The 20,847-nt window shown below is 41.3% G+C and overlaps 1 protein-coding gene across 2 annotated transcripts in view; it reads left to right on the top strand.

Annotated features, from left to right (window-relative positions):
- The window catches only part of myo1d (myosin 1D), a 545,704-nt gene that overhangs the window by 920 nt on the left and 523,937 nt on the right, over positions 1-20,847 (top strand). The gene's annotated exons all lie outside the window — the stretch shown is intronic.

Genomic DNA, 20,847 nt, shown 5'->3' on the forward strand with positions numbered 1-20,847 from the left:
GCCCTCTGAATTGTCTCTCTTAATGTGGAGCAATGATGGGAATTGGCATAGCCTGGGAGGTGGTGTTGGTGAGGAGGATATGTGTCTGCCTTATTCCTGCTGACAATCCAAATTTCTTTTGTGATGGATTTATCTCCCCCACTCTTACAAAGCCTACATCTCTAACATTTCTCTAATGTCTAACCACTAAGTATACAAACATTCATTATATCTATGTACGTACATATATACAATCATATATACAATCATATGTATATGATTGACTGTGCCACCCCTTGCACTGTGTGCATTTAGGCAGCTACAAGGCAATATTCCAATTATTGTTCTCAGTAAATTATGATCTGTTGTGACCTGAAATACAGCAGAAGCAACAGCAATGTTCAAGATGTAATTTAATATAATCTTAAAAGAAAACTATGGGGAAATACTGGGGATTGGGATGAGGAGTGTAATTTCTGAGAATCTGTACAGGAATGGAGGGCTAAATGGCAACCTCCTATGTCCCATGATTCTTTGAAGAGTATTTTAGACATTACTGTTGGAATTGAACTCCTAGCTTGGCTGATTACTTTAAAATTGCGTGCATTTACATTCTGAACAACAGAGGATGATTACGAGTGTGTTACAAGACTAACACAATGGAGGAGTCGAGTGTTAAAGATTGTGTTTTTTTTAATTGTCCAGCCGCACTCCGAGTTGACTGTATTCTGTTTTGTGACTATTAATTGTATCACACCACAAATGGTTGATTGTTTCATTCTGGCAGCCATAATTGCTGTGTGCCTTTCTGTCATGTGGCATGGAGGAGAGAAGTTTGCTACAAAATTGTACATTGTACGTCAGTATAGTTTTTTTAAAATGCAGTTGCATGTATTGTCAACCCATGTTGTGAAGTCAAAAGGATTTAGGGGTTGCCTGCACAATTGTAAATTGCACTTTAAAACTGTTCATTGTGTGCTCAGTACTTGGAGATGTTTGATATGGAATCACTTCTTCTCAAGTTGAATTTAGGCAGCCTGTTATTTGGGATCTGGCTCCTGATGGTTGTGCCCAGCAGCAGGCAATTGGACATGATCTAACCCATGTCTACTACTAGGCTACGGAAAATGAAAATAACAGCATACACAACAGGAATAGGTTCACGGTTGATGGGCTCCCAGAATCTAAATTAAAAGAACAGTATAAATGCAGCATCAATGATTGTGATTTGATCTCCGCATCAGTTCTACGCTAGAATCATAGTTGTACAGTATGGAAACAGACCCTTTGATCCAACCTGGCCATGCTGACCAGATATCCTAAATTAATCTAGTCCAATCTGCCAGCAGTTGGCTCATATCCTTCTAAATCCTTCCTACTCATATACCCATCCAGATGTCTTTTAAATGTTGAAATTGTACCGGCCTCCACCACTTCCTCTGGCAGGTCATTCCATACAAGCACCACCCTCTGCGTGAAAACGTTGTCTCTTAGGTCCCTTTTAAATCTTTCCCCCTCACCCTAAATGTTTGCCCTCTAGTTCTGGACTCACTCACCCCAGGGAAAACATGATGGTGACTAAACAGAAATAAAACTCTCCATTATAAATTTTACCCCAAAAATGAATTCTATTGAAACTCAGTTCAGATTTTTGCTTTGCTTTTCAATTTGGCTCCTAACAATATCATTCTAGCAATTTTATTGAAAGACTGTCTTAGTATCTAAATAGATTCTGATCATTGCATTCTTAATTTAGTTATCTTGGCTGATGAGGACTTCGCTCCCTGTGTTCATTCATACATTGAATCATTTTATTAAGTTACTTTAACACAAGTATATTGTTGAGATAGGAAAGGATCTTATTGCATTTTGTTACTTATTATTTTTAAAAGTATTCCGATGAATCCTTTTAAGCAATATTTGGTCTATATGCCTGTATGTGTCAAGTTGATCAGTGTTAGCAAATTGTTTTACCAAGATGTGTATCAGTTGTGTTCATTTTTACCCTGATTGATATGTTATACATCTGCATTTCTTAAAAGGGGTTATCGACTAATGATTCACTCCATAATGTGGGGTGCTGAAGTTAACTTCAGCACAATTACTGTTTAGTCACTGAGCTCAGGACAGATTAGGAATCAGTCCTGAAATCACTGGTCCAAATAGTTCACTGACACACTCTACAAACCAAAACGCTATAAGATCATCTTCAGTTTGAAAGTATTCTTGAATTCTATTCATCCCACCCTAGATATACTGCAACATGTGAATAGCAAGAGGAGAAACTTACTGCTTTTGTATTTCTAGACTTAAGCCACAGAAAAAAAGTGTAGGTAAAGTATCTATTCTTGAACAAGGTTTGTTCACCAGCTCAACCTCTTGAATTTAGGCTGTGGCTCAATTGTAGCATTTAATCTCTCCCTTTTTATGCAAAACATGCTTTGAGGGTATGACATTCAGATTTGTAGCCAACATTTTAGATTTATTTTGATTTGATTCCAAGAAGTGCTATAATTGGCGCTAATCCCTTCTGTGAATTTAGTAGCCAACTATGCTTAATGCTTGGTAATTGGACATGAGAAGCAATGTTTTAATACCATCAATAAACTTCAATAGTTAATGCTATTACAGTAAGCAAGTAGCCTACAATTGAGAGTAACTTGTTTTATATGCTTTTGTTTTAAATAGACTTTTTGTTCTGTAATATATTTTATTTTGCCCATTGCTGTTTAGAGCTACCTTTTGGAACAAAATTGAATTCATTGGTAACAGTCTTAGCTTTGAATTGTAAAGTTTGTGGGTTCATGTCCCTATCCAGAGTCTTGAGTGCATCAATCCAGACTAGCACACCAGAACAGCTTTGTCTCTCAAATGAAACATTAACCCAAGGAAGTAAGCGAGTGTCCTGTTTCATATTTATCCCTGAACAGACATCAATCTGCACTGTCTGGTCATTATCTTGCAAATTGCCTGCTGTATTTCTTGCAACATAACAATAATTACATTTCAGAAGTATTCTGGCTGTAAAATGCTTTGGGATGTTGTGAAAATGAAAGGCAGTGTATAAATTCAAGTCTTTTCTTCCTTGATCTCCAATTTAGTGCTAAACCACTGGAATGATTGGACCAGTTCAAGTCTCCTTGAACTTTATTTGGTAATCTTGAAACTAAGCCATCAGCAGTTTACCCTATGACAGGCCCTCTTTTTCTTTCTTTCTTTTCTGCATTGTCTCTCCTTCTCTCTCTCTTCAGATTCTGTCTGCACCGCATCCCCCGCCCCCAATCTGAGCTTGCTTAAAGCTTTCTTGCATTTGGAGCTTTTTCTGAAAGGTTCATTAAATGGTGAGTATTTCCAGTGTTTGCTATTTTTAATAACATGGACTCCATTAGCTGAATGGTCTTATTCCTATGCCATCATCGTGTTATGACTGTGTTTTTATGAGAGTAAGACATGGGAAGAATGTAAATCTTCTATTCTAAGGGTTTTTGTCCTTTCTTGTTTGAAACTGCAAGTAGATTTAATGTTTCAGCTGAGAGACTTCCTGATGGTTTATCTCCAGATTCCTCAATGGTCAGGTGAATGTAGGCTTGAACAATAGGGCAGTAGAACTCTCAGTAATCAGTGTTCTACAGCACAGAGACAGGCCCTTTGACCCAACTTGGTCCATGCTGACCAAAATGTCCATCCATGCTAACCCCTGCACTTGGCCCATATCCTCCTAACCTTTCCTATCTGTGTATTTGTTCAAATGCCTTTTTAAATTTTGTTAATGCACCCGCCTCAACCACTTCCACTGGCAGCTCACTTCATCTGGATGTACAAAGATAAAAATCACACAACACCAGGTTATAGTCCAACAGGTTTAATTGGAAGCACACTAGCTTTTGGAGTGACGCTCCTTCATCAGGTGACAATCTCCCTGAGGTAACAGTGGCTGAAGGACCTGAACTTAAGGGAATTTCTATTTGCTAGGATTTGGTGTTGGAGAGACTGTTGGGTCTGAAGGTTGATAAGTCTCCGGGACCTGATGGCCTGCATCCCAGGGTACTGAAGGAGGTGGCTCGGGAAATCGTGGATGCGCTGGTGATTATTTTCCAGAGTTCAATAGAATCGGGGTTGGTTCCTGAGGATTGGAGGGCGGCTAATGTTGTGCCACTTTTTAAGAAGGGTGGGCGGGAGAAAGCAGGAAATTATAGACCAGTTAGTCTGACCTCAGTGGTGGGAAAGATGCTGGAGTCTATTATAAAGGATGAAATTACGGCACATCTGGATAATAGTAACAGGATAGGACAGAGTCAGCATGGATTTATGATGGGGAAATCATGCTTGACTAATCTTCTTGAATTTTTTGAGGATGTAACTCGGAAGATGGACGAGGGAGATCCAGTGGATGTAGTGTACCTGGACTTTCAGAAAGCTTTTGATAAAGTCCCACACAAGAGGTTAGTGAGTAAAATTAGGGCGCACGGGATTGGGGGCAAAGTACTAGATTGGATAGAGAATTGGTTGGCTAATAGGAAACAAAGGGTAGTGATTAACGGCTCCATTTCGAAATGGCAGGCAGTGACCAGTGGGGTACCGCAGGGATCCGTGCTGGGACCGCAGCTTTTTACAATATATGTAAATGATATAGAAGATGGTATCAGCAATAACATTAGCAAATTTGCTGATGACACAAAGCTAGGTGGTAGGATGAAATGTGATGAGGATGTTAGGGGATTACAGGGTGACCTGGACAAGTTAGGTGAGTGGGCAGATGCATGGCAGATGCAGTTTAATGTGGATAAATGTCTGGTTATCCACTTTGGTGGCAAGAACAGATTACTACCTCAATGGTATCAAATTAGGTAAAGGGGCTGTTCAGAGAGATCTGGGTGTTCTTGTCCACCAGTCAATGAAGGCAAGCATGCAGGTACAGCAGGTCGTGAAGAAGGCTAATAGCATGCTGGCCTTCATAACAAGAGGGATTGAGTATAGAAGCAAAGAGGTGCTTCTGCAGCTGTACAGGGCCCTGGTGAGACCACACCTGGAGTACTGTGTACAGTTCTGGTCTCCAAATTTGAGGAAAGACATTCTGGCTATTGAGGGATTGCAGCGTAGGTTCACGAGGTCAATTCCTGGAATGGCAGGATTGCCTTACACGGAAAGACTGAAGCGACTGGGCTTGTATACCCTTGAGTTTAGAAGACTGAGAGGGGATCTGATTGAAACGTATAGGATTATGAAAGGACTGGACACTCTGGCAGGAGGGAACATATTTCCGTTGATGGGGGAGTGCCGAACCAGAGGACACAACTTAAAAATACGGGGTAGACCATTTAGGACAGAGATGAGGAGAAACTACTTCACCCAGAGAGTGGTGGCTGTGTGGAATGCTCTGCCCCAGAGGGCAGTGGAGGCCCAGTCTCTGGATTCTTTTAAGAAAGAATTGGATAGAGCTCTTAAAGATAGTGGAGTCAAGGGGTATGGAGATAAGGCTGGAACAGGATACTGATTAGGAATGATCAGCCATGATCATATTGAATGGCGGTGCAGGCTCGAAGGGCAGAATGGCCTACTCCTGCATCTATATCTATTGTCTATTGTCTAGTGTGCTTCCAATTAAACCTGTTGGACTATAACCTGGTGTTGTGATTTTTATCTTTGTACACCCCAGTCTAACACCGGCATCTCCGCATCTGCATGTAGGTTTGCTCGCTGAGCTGGGAGATTCATTTCCAGATGCTTCTTCACTCTACTAGGTAACATCTTCAGTGGGCCTCAGGTGAAGCACTGTACATGATTCCTGCTTTCCAATTTATATGTTTGGGTTTCTTTGGGTTGGTGATGTTATTTCTTGTTCTTTCTCAGAGGATGGTAGATGGAGTCTAACTCAATGTGTTTGTTGATAGAGTTCCAGTTGGAATGCCAAGGTTCTAGGAATTCTCGTGTGTGTCTCTGTTTGGCTTGTTCGAAGAGAGACATGTAAAAGAATTCCTAGAAGCATGGCATTCCAACTGGAACACCATCAACAAACATATCGAGTTAGACCCCATCTACCACCCCTTGAGAAAAAGAACAGGAAATGGCATCACCAACCCAAAGAAATCCAAACATAGAAAGCAGGAATCATGTACAGTGCTTCGCCTGAGGCCCACTGAAGATGTTACCTAGTAGGGTGACAAAGCATCTGGAAATGAATCTTCCAGCTCAGCGAGCAAACTGACATCCAGAACCTCAACCTGAGCTACAAATCTTTTCAAAACTTGCTAAGCTCATTCCATATATGTACCACCCTCTGTATAAAAAAAGTTGCCCCTCAGGTTGGCTTCTATTCTTTTCCCTCTAACCCTAAACTGATGTACTCTAGTCCTCGATTTCCCCAATCATGGGAAAAAGACTGTGCATTCACCTGATCTATGCCTCTCATGATCTTATATTCACTTTCTATAAGATACCCCCTCAGTCTCCTACACTCCGAAGCTAAAAGGTCCTAGCTTGTCCAACCTCTCCCTATAACTCAGACCAGAGAGTCCTAGTAAATTTCTTCTGCACTTTTTCCAGTTTAATAACATCCTCCCCATAGCAAGGTGACCAAAGCTGAACACAGTACACCAAGTGCAGCCTCCTGTACAACTGCAACATAACTTTGATTAGATTAGATTACTTACAATGTGGAAACAGGCCCAACAAGTCCACACTGACCCTCCGAAGAGCAACCCACCCAGACCCATTCCCTTACATTTACCCTGTCACCTAACACTACGGGCAATTTAGCATGGCCAATTCACCTAACCTGCACATATTTGGACTGTGGGGTGAAACCGGAGTACCCGGAGGAAACCCATGCCAATAGTTGCCTGAGGTGGGAATTGAACCTGGGTCTCTGGCACTGTGAGGTAGCAGTGCTAACCACTGAGCCACCGTGCCGCCCACATGTCTGTACTCAATGCCCTGACTGATGAAGGCCAGTGTGCCAAAAGTTGCCTTAACTGCCCCATCTACCTGTGACTCCACTTTGAGGACCTTGTACCTGAACTCCAAGGTCCCTCTGTTCCACAACACTACACTCCTTAAGCCCTACCATTCACTGTGGAACTGCTACCTTGATTTGACTTTTCAAAATGCAAGACCTCACACTTATCTATATTAAAACTCCATTTGTCATTTCTTGGCCCACTTCCCCAGCTGATCAAGATCTTGCTGCAATTTCTGATTGTCTTCCTCATTGTCCACTATACTACCTATTTTAATGTCATCTGTAAACTTACTAATCATATCTTGTACATTCTCATCCAAATCATTGATAGAGATAGCAAACAGTAATGGGCCCAACACTGACCCTGAGGCACTTCACTAGTCACAGGCCTCCAGTTTGACAAGCATCCTTCCACTATTACTCTCTGATTTCTACCATTAAGCCAATTGTGTAACCAATTTGGCAGCTTCCCCTGGATTCCATGCAATCTAACCTTCCAGAGCAGCCTACCATATGGAACCTTATCAAAGGCCTTACTGAAATCGATATAGACTATATCTCCTGCCTTGCCCTTTTCAACCATCCTGGTCAGTTCATCAATGAACTTTAACAAAATTGAGAAGCATGACTTCCCTTGCACAAAGCCCTGCTGATGACTCCTAATCAAATCCTGTCTTTGCAAATGCATGCATATTTTATCTCTTAGCATCTTCTCAAGTAACTTACATACCACAGATGTTAGACTTACTGGTTGATAGTTCCTAGGTTTTTCTTTGCAGCCCTTCATGAATAATGACAGAACATTCACTACCCTCCAGATCTCCAGCACCTCACTTGTGGCTAACGATGATACAAAATTTCATTTGCTGATTCAGACCCTCCATTACCACTTCATAGCTTACTCTTGACACTACTGGTATTAATGCAGCAATGGGTAGGGATGAACCATTCCGGATGCCTGAAAAGCGAACCCATTTGGAATTGGTTATGGGCTTCCAGGAGGGTTCCTGTTCCAAAGACACTCATTGCCTGATCAAGGGACCCTGATTCATAAAAGTTGAGATACAACAGGAGATGGATGGGGTGCTCACTGAAAGCCATCACTGATTACTGCCCCTTGCCTTGGCTATGGACAGAGCCCTTCCCCTCTTGATGCTTTGGCAATTCTGACTCTGGTGGGTGCAGTAGCAGCTCCCACCCTCCTGAGGTGCTATCTGCAGTGATAACTGTCAGGATTTGATGGGCTAGCAATATCATAGCAGATACCACGATAGTGCAAGCCATGATTTCTGCCAGCATTGTGCCCATCTGAGACCTAGGATTGCCAGGTGACTGAGATCACATGTGAATGACAGTCGAATGGAGGATGCAGAGTGAAGGAGGGTTGGTAGCAAGGATAGAAGGGTGACTATGATTTGGACCCCATGTGGCGTCCCTGAATTCTGCATGGAGTTTCTTTGAAGAAGGGGACTCCCTTTGCTTTCCAGGCCTCCTGCCCGATCAGCTTTGTGTCTGCTTTGGTTGAATACCCATGGCAGTGGATGAGACCCACCCTGGCCTCAATTGGCAGGAGAGTAGGAAGAGAATCCTGGCCTCGGTTGGCAGCTGGGTAGGAAAAAGATCTGTGAAGCTCTTAACCCTGGATTTAACCATGGCTGAAATTGAAAGTCAGTACATTCCCCATCTGGTTGACTCCTGACTGATTAAACGTCAATCCCCAAAGCACCAAATCCATCTCTGGGGATAGTATTAGATTCTCCTCAAAGATGTGAGAATGCTCTGGCATTTCTGTCTCTTTCCCTCGCATTTTCTTTTTGGAAATGTCTTACAAGCCAATCTTTGCACACTTCAAACTATTTCTCCCCCAAACCACCTTTATGTCAAGGCAGTCACCTTTATTTGAGCCGTGCATTCAGGTGTTTTCTTGTATCTTAAGGGCACAAAAGAGCTCATTATCCACTTGCACACAATTCTGGCTGGTGAGTGTGGTTGTCATCCATCTGATAGCACTATGACTAATTCAATCCCCTCCCCACCAACCCAGGGTGCTAGAGGGCAACAAATTGGACAAAGACCAGAAATTGAATCTGGACCTCTCCTAGTCTATGCATAGTTCATTTCCATGTTGGGTAGCAATTTTACTAATTCAATGATTAGGAGAACCAGACAAGCTATTTTTAATTCATGAATACATGTTGATATAGAAATATGAAACTACAAGTCAGCTTTGTATTACATTTCTGAGCAAAATGTTGTAAAAGCTAATAAAGTATACAGAAGCAGTTCCACATGTATTTATTTATTTTTTCAGTGTTTTTGAATTCTTCAGAAACAGCATGAGGATGCAATCAAAAATTCCTTGAGTGAATTATAAGCAAAGCATACATTTCTGCTCCTGCTGATAAAAGCTCACGCAGAAGCAGCCTGTCTCCTTTTTCATTAAATTGCACACAGTGTAGAGGAGTGAGGTAGGGGGGGGAAGTCATACCAAGCAGAAAATTAGTGTGAACAATTTGGATTCTTTTATGGGACATTGTTTCAAATTTTGATCTGTCTGATCAGGACCTTTCCAATATGCCTGGCACTCGACCAGTAGAACATGAAAGCAGTGGTTTTAAATTTAGATAAAATCTGTTGAACTATTGCTCGCCATAAGGATTGAGGGTGTGGCTTGTAAATAATTTGCTAACTATGGTAAACAGTTAGGACTCATTTACTTTGGGATTACTCGTGTATATTCTTTGTGGACCAATTTGTATTCCTTGTTTTGAGATCTGAACCATTTTCAGTAAGTCTCTGACACCCATTGCTGCAGTGACTTAAAAGCCAGACAAAGTAGTTGTTATGAAAGGCTAAATTGGGCACCATAGTCTGTTAGACAATAATTTGCACAAGAAAGTACTGTGGTTGAGTGATGTATTAACTGCAAGTACTTATCTTGAGCACTTTATGTATTTTTGGAGAACCCCAAGGGAATGTGGAAAACATGTCAGAATTGTTGTAAAACTGTAATTTGTCATTGGCTGAACTTTGTAATTATAGGTGGCCTTCCTTGTAGAATCGTTTGTACTTAGCTCCTACAGTATCACTTGTGGAAAGGGTTACACTGGGTCCTATTTTAAGAACACTAGGCACAAATCCATTCAAAAAGATGTAAACGCTGCACTTTCTCTTTGCAAAATGTCGATTTGTATAGAATGTTGTTAGCAGTTTATATTGGTACAAACTTGAATTCTCTAGCAAACTAGTGAGAGTTTAAGAAAAGCATCGGTATGATTGAAAGAATTATAAATTTCATTGTGCAATTAAATAGTTAGTTGTGCGTAATTCTGTGCAACTTTGCAACTGAAGATTCCTTGATCGCAGCCATGTTTCAGGCTAAGTACCTCATGCATCAGGTAAGTTTGTGCTTTTTGTAAAGAAATAAAGACATACTATGCATGTTGGAAATGTGAAATGTAAACAGGAATTTGGCACCTGAAATAAGACACAATAATGTAATGTTTTAAGGCCCTCACCCCTTCTCCCCCCAAAAAATTCACAGGACTGTTCATTAGGGCTCAACAGTGGATCAATGTGAAGCAAATAATCTGTTTGTTTACAGATGCTGGTAGGTGTGTGCTTCCCTTCTCAGAGATTTTTATGATTATCGTCTGTTTAGTTCAGACCTATATTATTACAGATTAATCTAATTTACTATGGGCATTTGGGACCTCTTGAGAATTGAGAAATTAACTTGAAACATGAGGAAGAAGCCTAGTGAAATACCAATTGTGCAAAAGCACAAGGCTATATCACAAAAACAGGAAATATTTGAATGATAATTGAAGGTAATATCTAATCTTCAGATTTAAAAGATTGCAAAATGGTTGAACATTGCCCTTGTGTTTTATGCAATCTCATCCACTCAGTACAATAACAGTTTATTACTTCCCATCCATTTTTCTCTTGAAACTATTTATCTAGCCAATACCATAAAAGCAACCAGGGACTCTGGCAATAAAAGTGCAAGATAGTTGGTTGGGTTCTTTGCCACTCTGCACGTGGGAGAACTAACCAAGCTTGAACTATTAGTGTTTTTAGTTTATTTATTAGCTGGGATGGGGCAACTGAAGTACAGGAAGAAAAATAACAAAATGAGAAGAAAGATTGAATCGATAGCGAGCAAAGAAACAGAAAGGAAAAGTACATTAGTTTTTAAATTCAACATCTTTTAAAAGAATCTGAGGTGATCTGCTATCCAAAGAAATGATGCTTTGGAAATTAAATTGATCTCCTTTTCAGCTGAGGCTGAGAAAAATAGCAGAGCTATGAACCACCTCATTTTAAAACAAAGTCTTTTTGCCGTTTAGTAGGAACCCACCTTTTTGTGTTGTTTAATTGACAGTGTCTAATTGTGTGACATGCTGTTGAGAGACACATGACTGTGTGATCCACAAGTCCTGTTTTTGTCAAATTCTGATCCAAAAATGATATTTTAAAATCTTGTTCATTGATTCAACTTTCATTGTTTCCTTGTTATTTGTATTCGTTATATCTTAAGTTTTATATTGCTTTGAAATAAACATGATTATTAGTTTTAACCTGAATATAATAATCTGACAGTATGATGCTGTTTTTTGAAATAGACAACAAAGCATGCTTTTGTTGATCTTTAGCAATTCTTAGTCTTGCAACATGCAGTTCTATCAAAGCTCTGAAATCTCAGTTCTGAAGAACGGTCACTGGACCAGAATTGTTGATTTTTGTCTCCACAGATGGACCTGCTGAGGTTTTTTTTCAGCCATTTGGTTTTGTTTCTGATTTCTTGCATCTGCAGTCCTTTGGTTTTTTGTTCCATCAAAGCTACTTTATAAAGGTACAAGTTCCCATTCATTAACTGTTCAGGCTGTTCAAGGGCAACTGTTTTTCTTCAATGCAACATATGGTCTTGCATTACAAACCTTTAAAAGGAGATTTTACTATTCAGCATTGATGAAATGTACAGGAAAGCTCATTGTACTGTCTCTTCAATGTTTGTTGAGGAGGCTGTCACACTTAGAATATTTGACTTGCGTTTGCTCTTTCAGGGAGGAAAACCATGTATTGATGGATTTTGACATTATTTGTGACATCATGTGTTTTGGTTTACAATTAAGAATAGTTTTCATTACTCTTCAGTCTCTAAATTGGTGAAACCCCTCACATTACTAATTTGACATTTCTATTTATCTACTGTTTATTTCTATTGTTATGTGGATAGAGTGACAATTTTCTGAACGGTTTTACTTCAACCTATGATTAGTTCGGTACTGTTTGAGATTGCCTGAAGTTAGAGTTTACTTCACAAACAGGAGCATGTTATCCATGAAATATCACCAAATCCCCTGAGGGCTAAGTTTGAGACAATCAATAGGGTAACTCAGAAGGGAGCTCCAGAGTGGCTGTCAGGCTAATTTGGAGGAAGAGTGGAATTGATTAGAAAGTTAAGTTTCACAAATAGTTACCTTGTACCTGAATAAGCATTACTGTGGTGGTTTGAGAGAGTCATCATAGAATTATTATCAACATTTGTACATCTGTGTATAGTTGACCTGACCGTGGGCGGCACGATGGCACAGTGGTTAGCACTGCTGCCTCACAGTGCCAGAGACTCGGGTTCAATTCCCCCCTCAGGCGACTGTGTGGAGTTTGCACATTCTCCCCGTGTCTGCGTGGGTTTCCTCCTGGCGCTCCGGTTTCCTCCCACAGCTTTTCGGCTGGTAGTGTGTCCGAGCGGTCTAAGGCGCCGGATCCAGGTTCCAGTCCCAAATGGGGCGTGGATTCGAATCCCACCAGAGCAGTTCCTGCTGATCAACTCCACCGCTGCAGCATTGTTAAAATGCTGCTTCGGTCCCCACGATACTGATGTTGAAAACAAAAGGTTCAATTCCCGCCTCAGGCGACTGACTGTGTGGAGTTTGCACATTCTCCCCGTGTCTGCGTGGGTTTCCTCCGGGTGCTCCGGTTTCCTCCCACAGTCCAAAGATGTGCAGATCAGGTGAATTGGCCATGCTAAATTGCCCGTAGTGTTAGGTAAGGGGTAAATGTAGGGGTATGGATGGGTCGGTGTGGACTTGTTGGGCCGAAGGGCCTGTTTCCACACTGTAATGTAATGTAATGTAATGTAATGTAATCTAATCTAATCTAATCTAAAAGTGTGCAGGTTAGGTGAATTGGCCATGCTAAATTGCTTGTAGTGTTAGGTAAAGGGGTAAGTGTAGGGGAATGGGTCTGGGTGGGTTGCGCTTCAGCAGGTCGGTGTGGACTTGTTGGGCCGAAGGGCAGTAAGTAATCTAATTTAATAAACGGTAGTGAGATTGCAGCAACATGGGCGAACAAACAAAAACAGAGAAAATCATGTTGAGGAAAAGTAAAAACTTCAAAGCAGAAAAGAACAAAGGATACCTTGCAGCTAGGCAAATACATGGTTATTTATAGTATGCAAAAAGTGCATTTGTGTAATGTCTTTCTCAATCTCAGATCCCGCAATGGTCAAGAAAGTACTTTTTCTGGGAGAACTGCTATTATAATGCAGAGAAGTAAGACAGAAACTTTGTATGCCAGTCTGCAAACAATAATGAAATAATGAGCAAATAATCTGTTCTAAATAAGATGTTGGTTGAGAGCAAAATTTTCAAAAGAAAACAAACTCTGGCGTGCTCAGGCCAGTGTGTTCATTCAGAAAATATACAAATGCCATTTGGGTATGAAATCTTTCCTTGGAATGCCTTTCACGTGCAGTTTTAATTGTAATAAGGATATTAAAGTACTTAAGTGAGTAAAACTATTATATTGTGTTTAAAATTTAACACTAGTTCACTTTTTCCTTTCGAGTGATTCTGAATATGTACGATGTATAGTTGTTGTGTGTCAGTTCAGTTGGGGATTCTAACCTATAAATAGATCTAGTGGGCTGAGGTGTCTATTACTTGATTATTTAACCTAGTTAAGCTTGCAACTACAACCACTTGGGATATAATTTGTCTGAGTCAGCAAGCCCTCAGGACATTTGGGATTGGTGCTATAGTCACGTTCAGCTTTCTAATTTACTGTGCAATATTATAGATACATAATTGTCATTGTCTAATCATAATAGAGGTTTTATATTTTATCTGTTCAGTTAACAGGCCAGGAAACTGCTTGTCTTTTACCAGCCTCTTTCTTTACTCATTGGAACATGATGGACTTCTCACAGAGAAGAATATTCTTGTCCTGTTAAATTCTAGATGATCGAACCATGCTGAGAACACTAGATAAAGGGGGCAAATGAGGCTGTTACCTCTTTGATACAATTCCAAGAAATTTGAAAAGTGTGAATATAGCTAGAATTAATTCCGCTATGCGGGAGATGGTTGGTTTATGGAGATAACCACAAAGATGCTGTGGTGACCTTTGCATTGCAATTGGCAGTCTCTGGAGCATTTATAGTTATAGAGGCATAGAGATGTACAGCATGGAAACAGACCCTTTGGTCCAACCTGTTCCATGCCGACCAGATATCCCAACCCAACCTAGTCGCACCTGCCAGCACCCGGCCCATATCCCTCCAAACCCCTCCTATTCATATACCCATCCAGATGCCTCTTAAATGTTGCAATTGTACTAGTCTCCACCACTTCCTCTGGCGGCTCATTCCATACACGTAACTCCCTCTGCGTGAAAAAGTTTCCCCTTGGGGCTCTTTTATACCTTTCCCCTCTCACCCTCAACCTATGCCCTCTAGTTCTGGACTGCCCGACCCCAGGAAAAAGACTTTGTCTACTTATCTTATCCATGCCCCTCATGGGTAGTGCAGATGCTGGAGATCAGAGTCAAAAAATGTGGCGCTGGAAGAGCACAGCAGGTCAGATAGCATCCGAGGAGCAGGAGAGTCAACATTTTGGGCGTAAGCCCTTCATCAGTACTTACGTCCTTCATTAGGGCTTATGCCCAAAATGTCGACTCTCCTGCTCCTTGGGTGCTGCCTGACCTGCTGTGCTTTTCCAGCACCACACTTTTTGACACTGGAACATTCACCTGGTGGAAATCTAAGAAAAGAATAAGAGAAGGCCTGTCAGTTCTCATCCTATCATTGAATAATGCAAGCTCATGCTCCACCCTCATTAATTGCTGGTAATATTTTTGGAGTTGGGGAGAAAACCTCAACACAATATGTTTTCAATCTGCAATTTTAAGTTACCAATAATTCTTTGAATGCTGTTTCAGATTACCATTTACGCTGTGCACTGTAATATAGAATCTGAAAATGGTGCTGTCCGGTAGGGGTAGAGTAGGTGTAGCAGCCAAAAGTCTTGTTTCTTTTCCAGGCATTCACTTTCACCTGCTTCTATTTTTTTTGTGTGGGGTTGGGACAGTAGAGGGGAGAAAATAGATTGGCTCTAAATGATGTTTGCTTGTTTGAAGAGCTGGCACAGACATGATGGGCTGAATGACCTGAGCACTGGAACAATTCCGTGATCTTACATGGGAGCAGCGCAATGCAGGTTGATCACCCGTCTTTAGCATCATAGAATGCATCTCAATTTGCCAATCAGTCTTGTAAAGCTATCCATAAGCATTTCCAGACAGACATACAGAAGATTAATGAGCCACTAAGGTAGAGAAAACAATAATGTTACAAAAAGATGGAACTCATCCGTTAATATTCCAGTGTTTCCAATCTGTTGATTTAAGGGAAAACTGTAGAATGATTTGGGCAATTTAGACTGTATTTCATTTCCATAGATTTTTTTGTTGCCCTTAAGGGAAGTTGGCGGCATAGTGGTAATGTCACTGATTCTTTATTGTGCGGCCCATGTTATTGTTGAGATTCAACTGCCACCAGAGAAACTGAAGGAATTTAATTAGTAAGTGTGGCAAATAAAGCTTGTCTTTGTATTGATGAGCATGAAACTGTAATTGATTGAATCTGGACAAAGTAACACCAGACACCAAAATGTGGTGGACTGCACTCCAAGATGGCCTCGTAAGCTACTCTGTTCAAGGTCAGAAGGCAACAAATGCTGACCTTGCCAGGAACCTCAAAAAAATTAAAAAGACTGCATATTTTATGAAATCTGTTTTTTTTTTCTGGAGATTCTTTAACAGTTGATTTGCAACGTCAAAACACAATTCATCAGAATCAACATGATTTTATGAGGAGTAATCATGTTTGACTGACCTGCTATCATTCTTCAAAGATGTAGCAAGCAAAGTAGGTAATGGGGATCTTGTGGATATAGGATATCTGTATTACTAGAAGACATTTGGTAGGGTGCTGCACAAACTTAACGTACAGTATAAGATCACATGGTGTGAAGGGTAATCTTTTAGTTTGGATGGAGGATTAGCTAACTAACAAACAAAGTAGCAACTCATCATAAATGGATCTTTTTCTAGTTGGCAAATTGTAATTGGTGGAGTGCCACATGGTGCCATATTAATTTCTTAAAATGCAGAGATTAAATTACCATAGGACAGTAGTGGGAGATTGTGTATTGAGTCGGAAGAGATAGGAAAGGTCTTGAACAAGTACTTCTCTTCAGTATTTACGAACAAGAGGGACCGTATTGTTGAAGAGGAGCGTGTGAAACGGACTGGTAAGCTAGAAGAGATACTTGTTAGGAAGGAAGATGTGTTGGGCATTTTGAACAACTTGAGGATAGACAAGTCCCCCGGGCCTGACAGGATATATCCTAGGATTATGTGGGAAGCAAGAGAGGAAATTGCAGTACCGTTGGCAATGATCTTCTTATCTTCACTGTCAATGGGGGTGGTACCAGGGGACTGGAGAGTAGCGAATGTTGTGCCCCTGTTCAAAAAAGGGAATAGGGATAATCCCGGGAATTACAGGCCAGTTAGTCTTACTTCTGTGGTAGGCAAAGTAATGGAAAGGGTACTGAGGGATAGGATTTACGAGTATCTGGAAAGACACTGCTTGATTAGGGACAGCCAGCACGGATTTGTGAAGGGTAGGTCTTGCCTTACAAGTCTTATTGAATTCTTTGAGGAGGTGACCAAGCATGTGGATGAGGGTAGAGCAGTCGATGTAGTGTACATGGATTTTTAGTAAGGCATTTGATAAGGTTCCCCATGGTAGGCTTATGCGGAAAGTCAGGAGGCATGGGATAGAGGGAAATTTGGCCAATTGGATAGAAAACTGGCTAACCGGTCGAAGTCAGAGAGTGGTGGTAGATGGTAAATATTTAGCCTGGAGCCCAGTTACAAGTGGAGTTCCGCAGGGATCAGTTCTGGGTCCTCTGCTGTTTGTAATTTTTATTAATGACTTGGAAGAGGGAGTCGAAGGGTGGGTCAGTAAATTTGCAGATGATACGAAGATAGGTGGAGTTGTGGACAGTGAGAAGGGCATTTGTCGTTTGCAAAGGGACTTAGATATGATGCAGAGCTGGGCTGAGGAGTGGCAGATGGAGTTCAACCCTGCCAAGTGTGAGGTTGTCCATTTTGGAAGAATAAATAAGAATGCGGAATACAGGGTTAATGGTAGGGTTCTTGGTCAGGTGGAGGAACAGAGGGATCTTGGGGTCTATGTACATAGCTCTTTGAAAGTTGCCACTCAGGTGGATAGAGTTTGTAAGAAGGCCTATGGTGTATTATCGTTCATTTGCAGAGGGATTGAATTCAAGAGTCGTGAAGTGATGTTGCAGCTGTACAGGACTTTGGTTAGGCCACATTTGGAGTACTGTGTGCAGTTCTGGTTGCCTCACTTTAGGAAAGATGTGGAAGCTTTGGAGAGGGTGCAGAGAAGATTTACCAGGATGTTGCCTGAAATGGAGAATAGGTCGTACGAGGATAGGTTGAGAGTTCTCGGCCTTTTCTCGTTGGAACGGCGAAGGACGAGGGGTGACTTGATAGAGGTTTATAAGATGATCAGGGGAATAGATAGAGTAGACAGTCAGAAACTTTTTCCCCGGGTACAACAGAGTGTTACAAGGGGACATAAATTTAAGGTGAAGGGTGGAAGGTATAGGGGAGATGTCAGGGGTGGGGTCTTTACCTAGAGAGTGGTGGGGGCGTGGAATGCGCTGCCCGTGGGAGTGTAGAGTCAGAATCATTGGCGACCTTTAAGCGGCATTTGGATAGGTACATGGATGGGTGCTTAATCTAGGATAGATGTTCGGCACAACATCGTGGGCCGAAGGGCCTGTTCTGTGCTGTATTGTTCTATGTTCTATGTAAATTTACCAATAATATTGAAATAAGTGGGAAAGTAGGTTGTAATGAAGAAATAAATATTTAGTCATCGAGATGTACAGCATGGAAACAGACCCTTTCCATGCCTGTCCATGCCGACCAGATATCCCGACCCAATCTAGTCCCACCTGCCAGCACCCGGCCCATATTCCTCCAAACCCTTCCTATTCATATGCCTTTTGTACCAGCCTCCACCACGTCCTCTGGCAGCTCATTCCATACACGTACCACCCTCTGCGTGAAAACGTTGTCCCTTAGGTCTCTTTTATATCTTTCTCATCTCACCCTAAACCTATGCCCTCAAGTTCTGGACTCCCTGACCAGAGGGAAAAAACTTTACCTATCAATCCTATCCATGCCGCTCATAATTTTGTAAACCTCTATAAGGTCACCCCTCAGCCTCCGACACTTCAGGGAAAATAGCCCCAGTTTGTTCAGCATCTCCCTATAGTTCAGATCCTCCAACCCTGGAAACATCCTTGTAAATCTTTACTGAACCCTTTCAAGTTTCACAACTTCTTTCCGATAGGAAGGAGACCAGAATTGCACGCAGTATTCCAACAGTGGCCTAACCAATGTCCTGTACAGCCACAACATGAGCTCCCAACTCCTGTACTCAATACTCTGACCAATAAAGGAAAGCATACCAAACGCCACCTTCACTATCCTATCTACCTGTGACTCCACTTTCAAGGAGCTATGAACCTGCACTCCAAGGTCTCTTTGTTCAGCAACACTCCCTAGGGCCTTACCATTAAGTGCATAAGTCCTGGTAAGATTTGCTTTCCCAAAATGCAGCACCTCGCATTTATCTGAATTAAACTCCATCTGCCACTTCTCAGCCCATTGGTCCATCTGGTCAAGATCCTGTTGTAATCTGAGGTAACCCTCTTTGCTGTCCACTACACCTCCAATTTTGGTGTCATCTGCAAACTTACTAACTGTACCCCTTATGCTCGCATCCAAGTCATTTATGTAACTGACAAAAAGTAGAGGACCCAACACTGATCCTTGTGGCACTCTACTGGTCACAGCCCTCCAGTCTGAAAAACAACCCTCCACCATTACCCTCTGTCTTCTACCTTTTGAGCCAGTTCTGTATCAAAATGGCTAGTTCTCCCTATATTCCATGAGATCTAACCTTGCTAATCAGTCTCCCATGTGGACCCTAGTCAAACGCCTTACTGAAGTCCATATAGATCACATCTACTGCTCTGCCCTCATCAATCTTCTTTGTTACGTAAATTGATATAAATAAGTTCAGTGGATGGTCCAAATTTTGAAATTTAATATCAATAAATGAGTTGAGTCAATTAAGTTATTGTATTTTTGGAGTCGTATGTAGCCCAGACCATGTAAGGATGGGTTTTATTTTGCTAAATGATACTAGTGAATCAGATGGGTTTTAATGACCATTGACAATGGATCAAATTTTTTTGCAATTCAAATTTCATGGTCTGTCATGGTGGCATTCAAACCAAGGTCCCCATAATATTATCTGGCCCTCTGGATTGGAGTGACATTGCCACCCACACCATTGCTTCTGTCTGAACTCTGACCAGAGGTTTGCAGCTTCTGGCGTTCCTTGACTTTTGGCAGTCTGCTCAGTGTATCATTTAACTTGTTCCAATTTCCCTGTCTTTTCTAAAGATCTTGTATTCTAGAATGTTTTGTTCCCATTAGTGCAGCCTCTGAAATGGCTACCACGTCATCCTGTTTAAGTTGACCTTCTGCTTCTGGTAACTTGTTTCATTCCTTATGTTTCATGTATTTGAGTTCCGAATGCTTATCTGCTTGATCACATTCTTATTTCGTGAAGATGTTTCTCTCTCGATTTTAACTTGATTGTACTTTTCTTGCTAAAGCTTGGTATTATGCTCCATGGGCAATTCAATATGCTCTATAATTTGCTTATTTTTGTCATTTTTTGCATCTGGAATATTTATCTTAATTACTTCTCATTTGAGTTTTGCTGTCATTCGTCTTTCTTATTTTTAGGTTCATATTTCTCTCTAAACCTTTGTCATCCTCCTCTCCAAATTGGTTCACCGTTTTTATTCAACCTACTCATTCTTCCTAATGAAACTTTTTTTTCCAGATCTTGTTCAGCAACAGCAGTAAGTTCTTACTAATCAGAGTAAGAGTCCTCCTGCTGCATGTTGCTTAAATTCAGTTCGGGTCTCCTCCATAATACTCCACCGTTCTAGTTCTCCCACTGCTGTTTAAATTCACCACCCAGGCATCACTGTTATCCTCAACTGCTCAAGTTCCCTCTTGTTCTAACTGATATCTAAGTTGTTTTCCAGTGTTGTGCAGTTAAGTTTTCTGTTCAAGCTGAATGACCTAATGAAATGGATCAGCATCATTTTTATATTTAGGGACATAATCACATGAGCTATGACACTGGGTTGAATCATTTTTCTTCTATTAAATGGATGAACCTCAAACAAGCTGAATCCAACTTAAGTAATGTCTGACATCAAGGGTGGTATGGTGGCTCAGTGGTTAGCATTGCTGCCTCACAGCACCAGGGACCTGGCTTTGATTCCACGCTTGGGTGACTGTGTGGAAATTGCATATTCTCTCTGTCTACGTGGATTTCATCTGAGTGCTGTGGTTTCCTCCCACAGGCCAAGTGAACTGGCCATGCTAAATTGCTCATAGTGTTCAGGGATGGGCTGGTTCGGTGAATTTTCTAG

Source organism: Chiloscyllium punctatum, chromosome 42 (assembly GCF_047496795.1).
Source record: "Chiloscyllium punctatum isolate Juve2018m chromosome 42, sChiPun1.3, whole genome shotgun sequence".
In the NCBI taxonomy this organism is placed as follows: domain Eukaryota; kingdom Metazoa; phylum Chordata; class Chondrichthyes; order Orectolobiformes; family Hemiscylliidae; genus Chiloscyllium; species Chiloscyllium punctatum.